The 7,207-nt window shown below is 44.0% G+C and overlaps 1 long non-coding RNA gene across 1 annotated transcript in view; it reads left to right on the top strand.

Annotated features, from left to right (window-relative positions):
- The window catches only part of LOC309343270, a 139,776-nt gene that overhangs the window by 3,901 nt on the left and 128,668 nt on the right, over positions 1-7,207 (top strand). The gene's annotated exons all lie outside the window — the stretch shown is intronic.

Here is a 7,207-nt window from a genome sequence, read left to right as displayed (position 1 = left end):
TGTAATTGAGTACTGATAGTAACCGTTTCTCACTGACCACACGCTCAAACTCTTACCAGACCACAAACTCACCAACTATTGCATGAACAAAGCTGAACTGGTCCCCTGAACTGGCTGAGGGTAGAGTTTGCTTTTATGAGATTTGCCAGGCTGCCCACAGCTGTGTCCTATTCAATCAATAAGCTGCTCTTCACACACCCAGTTCCCCAGCTTAGGGGTTGAAAGAGGTGGAGTTGCACAAATGCAAAAAGATAGCAAATATGACTCCTTCCACTCACAGTTCTTCCTCAACTTTCTACACTCGTCTCTTCCAGCTGTTTTGGAGAGGATCCCAAATTTTGGGGTTCCTGCTGTTTCCCTGTCCTTTGGCAAGGCTGCTTACTTTTCTGGGCAGGCCTCAAGATCTGATGGCAAGGCCTCAGGCTTACTACAGTTGTGCCCCATTCAGCAATCCATCAACTGCTGAAAACATCCAATTCCAGACTTAGCAGAGAGGGAAGATGCTCCATGCAAAAAAGTACCCACCAATGTAGGGCTTTGTGACTGCAACTTTTAGACTGCGCTGAATCTCTAGTGTGCTGCTAGCAAGGATCGGCCCCATTTCCCCTGTGGCTTGTGTACATTGTCAGGCACCCTGAATCAGCATATCTGACCTTTGAAAATACCTCTATCTGGATGTACCCCAACAGTAATGGCATCTCTAAGGGCGACTCTAGTAAGTGGATAAAGAAGGTTGACAAGGAACAATGGAGCCAGCAGAGGGGAATGTGTGTGACCAGCTTTGCCACACTTGCCCTTGCATTAATATTTGCCTCTGATTTGGTATAATTAAAACAAAGCGTGTAGAGCTGAGTCTACCGCCACATGCTTGAGATGGCAGATTAATATGTCTACCTGGATTCCTCCATAACCAGCAGCCTCTCCATTGACGCTGAGCTGGACAAGTGTATTGGCAAGGCAGCTACGGCATTGGCTTGCCTCTCCAAAAGGGCGAATGTGATGTTAATGTCCAATACCAAGATGAAGGTCTACCAGGCTTGTGTGTTGTTTATGGTAGTGAGTTGAAGATTTTGAGTGTCACATGGCAGGACAGATGTGCTCTCCCAAGCCCATATTCCCAGCATTTTCACACGCCTGTCTCAAATATGTCTATGCTGGTTGGGTCATTTCCACAGAATGGAAGATGATGGGACCATCTTGCTGTTTCTGGTCTCCAGCTGTCTTCAGACTACAATTCCCATTATGCCTGACCACTGGTCTTGCTAGCTAGGGATGATGGGAGTTGTGGTCCAAAAACAGCTGGAGACCCAAGGTTGGGAAACACTGCTCTACAGGGAGCTGGCTTCAGGCACCAGGTCTGTGTTACAAAGATGTCTGCAAAAGTGGCATGAATGCTGGCAACATTTACCCTGCTGTGTAGTAATCCCTTGTAGACAACCACAAATCCTGGGGGAAATCAGACTGGTCACGTATCCACAACAGTGACTAGAGGAGGAATGACTGCCGGAAGGAACACAGAGAGAAGAAACACTATGGCACAAGTGGATTTAGGGGAATGTGACTGGTTCAGCCATACTGGACACTGAGCTGAGAGGACACCGCAGAGGGCATTGCAACACTGATGAACAATGGAAGACAAGAAGCGGCAGGGGGGAAGGTGACGAAGTTTGGCAGCTCACAAGGTGCTGCTGAAATTTTAAAGCCCAAAGTCGGCCACTGGCCATGGTGCATCTGTAAGAGCACAACCAGATGCCTTCATGTGCCCCATCAGCAATAAAACATGTCTCTCTTGTATTGGTCTCAGCAGGTACTGCAACCTTTCAACAGTTTGACTTTACCCCACAAAAGGCACACTCCTCCTTTGTCTTCCCATGAAACTACCCTATTATATTAGCCATTGTTCACTGCTCTCACAGTGCAGGAAGAAATCTAACTGGTCTGCTTGGAAATTTTTGGGGGGATGCTTCTTGCTGGATTCCTGGGGTACAGTCCCAGAATAGTTTCCCCCCCTCTTCATACCAGGCATAAATCTCCCAAAGCATTTATTTTAATTTTGAAAATGTACGGTGCTTTTCAGCCGAAGCAGTTTGCAAAGCTGTGAAATGTTGCAAGGTGTCTTAAACCTTCAGGCTGACTTGAGAGGAGGTGAGATAATATCCAGGAGTGTAGGGGGCACTGAATGCTTTGCCCTTGCCAGCCTCAAGGTACACTGGGGGTCGTGGGACCAAAATTCCAGGCCACAAGTCACAGAACCATGCCAGACTTGAGCCTGCTGGCCCCATTTTATAAAGTGCTTATTATTATTATTGAAATATTTTCCCCTCTGCCTTTCCATCCAGTAATGGGATGCTCAAGACAGCTACCATAAGAAGTGTGATTTCATAAATACAAAAACAAAAGCACTACAGTCCTCTGTGTTTGTCCTGAAGATTGCATGCTAAGAAGGGGAGAGGTCTCAGCATCTTTCAGAAGGGGACCTAGCCCCTTTTCTGTTTAATCTCCCAACAAAGAAGAAAAAGCACAAGGGCTTATTATGTGTACTATATGGGGAAGAGTCCTTAGTCTAAGTTTTCTGGGCAATTTGGTTGTGGATTCAGGGAGTTCATTCTTGGAAATTCTGTTCATGTATTTGTGTGTCTGTATGAGGCGAGTGCAGGCAGCTTGTTGTTAGAGGAGGGGTATTTATTGACTGGGGGTAAGCATTCTGCCTGCCAGCTGCCTGTGGAAATAAATCTTATTTAATCAAAGCTGTGAGAGGATCTGTTGTCTTTAATGCCAAAGAAGGCTGATTAAAAAAGAAAGAACCTGCCTTTACCATCTGCTCCTCTCACTGCACACCCCACAATGAAGCTTCTCTCCCCCCCCCCATCTGCCCCCATTTGACAGGTGATGGCTGTTTGCAACTAACAAAAAGGCACAATATCCTTTGACTTGCAGGAACATTCCAGGGGGTGGCTCGGGAATTCCTCTCCCCTTTCCTGCTCTTCCCTCAAGATGGCAAGTTTCCAAATATTTCCTGCTTTACTCCGAGGACAGACAGCCAAGGAGATGGAATAGATTTTGATTTTGTGACTGAGGATTAGACTGAAGGCTGAAGACAACACCGGATTAGAATATAGGTGCAGAAGCTTTAGAAGAAACAGGAGGGCAGGCATAAAGGAGAAGATACTTTTGTTTATTACATGTTATCTCCGGCAGAACAGAGCCTCTAAGGAATTTGATCAACCCTAGAAAACAAAGCAGTAAAGTTTCCTAATATGTCACTGGTTGTTTTTTTCCTTGCACCCTATGGGTGCAAATGATAAGTTGCGTGGCTGATCACTAGCCATGTTGGAAAAAATATCTGATTATTGCTCACAGCAGTTGTGGACCCACATTTCATGTGGTGAGCATTATGATAATGGCTTTTTATGGAAGTGCTCTACTTTGATAAATAGAAAATACTGTGGCTTTGAGTGTTTGGCAGCAGAAATGCAGGCAACAGAAGCACAACCATGAGGAAAGTCATGAGGTGTAGGTGCGACAAATGAGGAACAGAAGTGCATTTATGGTACAATGAGCTGATTGTGCGGAAGAGCCCAAGGCACGAAGCTGGCAATATCCCTTTGAAAAGAAATATTTAACAAAGACATATAAACATACAATAAGTATATCTCCAGCCTAGTCCTAGTCATTGGAAACTTGGTTAATTTTAGTGTTACATAACTTCTGGGAAATGCTCAAACTTCAGCTTGCAGAACTGGGAAGGAGGCACAGAAAACACGTTTCTATATTTTCAGTATTCCCATTTAACTCATGGAGATCACTATCAAGTAAAAAACACACCTATCTGAAAGTAAAGTTAACTGATTTTAACAAAACTTGATTGCTTGTAAATGTGTTTAGGATTACAATGTAAGGAAGGGATTAATCCATGGGTAGGCAAACTAAGGCCCGGGGCTCCAGATCCGGCCAAATCACCTTCTAAATCCGGCCTGCAGACGGTCCAGGAATCAGCATGTTTTTACATGAGTAGAATGTGTCCTTTTATTTAAAATGCATCTCTGGGTTATTTGTGGGGCATAGGAATTTGTTCATCCCCCCCAAAAAAAATATAGCTCAGCCCCCCACAAGGTCTGAGGGACAGTGGACCGGCCCCCTGCTGAAAAAGTTTGCTGACCCCTTTACATTCATCTTCAGTAATGGTGCACTGCCAATATATTGTCTGTTCAATTTTCTGATGGATCCATTCATTATATGGGGCTACTGACCTAAATGACAGGTTTATTAGGGTTATCATGTCATTGCCTGGAGATGATAATGTACAAAGGCACTAAAAAAGGGACATATTTTCTGTGCTTCACATAGAATATTCTCATCCAATAGGTTCCACTCTGGTGGGAAGGTAAATGATGTTTCCGTGTGCTGCTCTGCCTTCACCAGAAGTGGCTTAGTCATGCTGGCCATATGACCTGGAAAAACTGTCTGCGGAAGTGGACAAATGCTGGCTCCCTTGGCCTGTAAAACAAGATGAGCGCCACAACCCCAGAGTCATTCGCGACTGGACCTAACTGTCAGGGGTCCCTTTACATTTACCTTTAGTAGAGAAATGGGGCAGGATGTGCATGTTTAATGGATGTGAAGTATTGGCACTATCTTCAGGCAAGATCCTGGGAATCCTAACTGGACATGTACCACTTATGGCTTGGTAATGGTGATCCTTATAGGTGATCAAGAGATTGGAGTTCCACTTAAACATAAAACAACTTTGACTGACAGTCTCTTGGGACCTCAAGTACTAGCCACCCCAGTTTTGAAATTATGTCAACAGCACATTTTAAAATTAGGATTGCTATCTGCTCATCATTCATAAACCACATTAGGTTAATGTTTTCAACATACCAGAGAGCTCTTTAAAAGGATGAACAGGTTTGTTGTGACGTGAACTTGTGTAATCAGTTACGGAATCATTTTTATTGTGGCATGCGCTTCAGTTAAATGACATGGGCTAAAGGAAGAGATGGCTGTGTAAATATATGGGCTGTAATCCAAGGGTGTTTCCACGGATGGAAGTCAATATTTAAATTTCACATACTGCTGTGATGATGTCACAAACATCTGCATCATGAATATTCAGAATGATGCATTTTCTTGCTCCTACCAGGAACTTTGAGACTGAAAGATTATTCCCTAGTAGGACAGTTCCAGCGATACATTTTCAGTAATTCTGCTAAGTAGCAAATGGGACCTGCAACAAAATGAATGTTTATGGACATTTTTTTAAAAAAACAGGAATGGAGCTATAAGAAAGGGGAAATCACAAAGGAGGTGCATACACAAGTAGTCAACAGTTGCAGGGTGAAGGCTGGCTAAAGCTCAGAATGAGCTCAGGCTTGCAAGAGAGGTTAAAAATAATAAAAAGGTGTCTTTGGCTATGTCTGAAATAAGAGGAAGAACAAGCAAGTGGTAGGTTCTCTGTGTGGGAGGAGAAATGTTATTGTGTGACAGAGAGAAGGCGGAACTACTCAACACCTACTTCCGGGGGGGGGGGGCATCTTCTCCCAACCCGTTTACAGCCAGTGTGGTGTAGGATGACCTTGGGCTAGACTAGGCTTCCTCAACCTCAGCCCTCCAGATGTTTTGGGCCTACAACTCCCATGATCCCTAGCTAGCAGGACCAGTGGTCAGGGATGCTGGGAATTGTAGTCTCAAAAACATCTGGAGGGCCATGATTGAGGAAGCCTGGGCTAGACACTAGCTCTCAGCTTCATATATTTCAGACTTGTGAGGATAAAGTAGGGGGATTCACGTATGCCAACCTGAGTTCCTTGCATGAACAGTGGGATAAAAATGTACTAAAGAATAATAGTTGTTTGCACATGGAATCAGTTCCAACACATCAGTGTACTGGAGCAGAGATTCTGTGCCCTCATATCTTATTTGTTTGTTTAAAGATGTTCTTCATCTGCTCTTAATCATAGTCAATCCTAGAGTCCAATGCATAACACAAACATTCAGTTACAGAAAGTGAGTGTGGTGTAGTTGTTAGAGAGTCCTATTAGGACCTGGGAGACCAGAGTCCAAATCCCCATTCAGCCAAAAAAGTCCACTGGGAGACCTTGGTTAGTTACTATTTCTCAGCCTAACCTCCCTCTCGAGGTTGTTGTGGGGATAAAATGCGGAGATGGAGACATGTGCACAGCACCTTAAACTCCCTGGATATAAGGTGGGATGAACGTAGTAGCAGCAGCAACAACAACAACATCACACAACCATTCATAATAAAGAATAACAGCACTTAAAAACCAAAGAAAGTAATACCAAACTATTAAAAACTGTGGGGTGGGTTACACATCCTCCATCAAAAGATGATATAATAAGTTGCATACATCTGGGCAAATAAATGATACATCTCTTGACACCAAGTGTGCTTCCAGGTGATCTCTTCCACAGGTGATCAGGGCAACCATGAACTAACCCCTTTTAGCCACCGTCTTGTAGGAATAGCTATCTCCCTTTCTTCCTGTTGGGTCTCATGTCACTACACTCCCTCCATTTTCCTTTGATTTGCTTGGCCTTGGCCTTTGAAGAGGTTCACTGTGACAGAGTTTAAAACATGCATCACTGCATGGATCCAGCAAATCCATTGCACAAGGCCAACTTAGAATGAATGAAAAATTCTGGGAGCAGAGGGTGGGAAATATCTTCAGCTTGGCATGGAATCATTCTCAGGTGGCTACATCAAGCCTGAACGCTCCACTAAAACTATAGAAGTCACAGCCCAACACATCAAGAAGGTTGTAGGTTACTTTCCGGTTTGCTGATTATGTAGTGTCAGGTTCTGTTTTGTTTTTGCATAATCACTGTGGCTAGAGCCAAGTCAAAGCCGCCTTGAAAATAAAGCACAGGACACAATAGAAATGAAACTAGAGTGCACTGCAGATGGTGGAAAGTGGAAAACTCATCTTTTGACCTTTGTGCGATGGATGAGTTTCCAATTCTCTCTGTCCACTTGGCCCTCCAGACCCAGAGGCAGCTGCAGATGTTTCAAAGACAATGTGCAATACTGATTTATAGGAGACAGCATGTTCCCTTATATACTCCTGCCTCAGCACAATTATCTTTGAATAGTAAGAAGCCCGATTCACCTTCCAACTTTTCATTGTTCTTCATGGAAATGAGAGATGCCACTAAACAGATGCAATCTCTGGAGCACAACAGAAAAGTC

Source organism: Podarcis erhardii (genome assembly GCF_964252035.2).
Source record: "Podarcis erhardii genome assembly, chromosome: 5".
Classification (NCBI taxonomy): domain Eukaryota; kingdom Metazoa; phylum Chordata; class Lepidosauria; order Squamata; family Lacertidae; genus Podarcis; species Podarcis erhardii.
The sequence above is the reverse complement of the archived record's forward strand: the minus strand, read 5'-3'. Positions and strand labels throughout refer to the sequence as shown.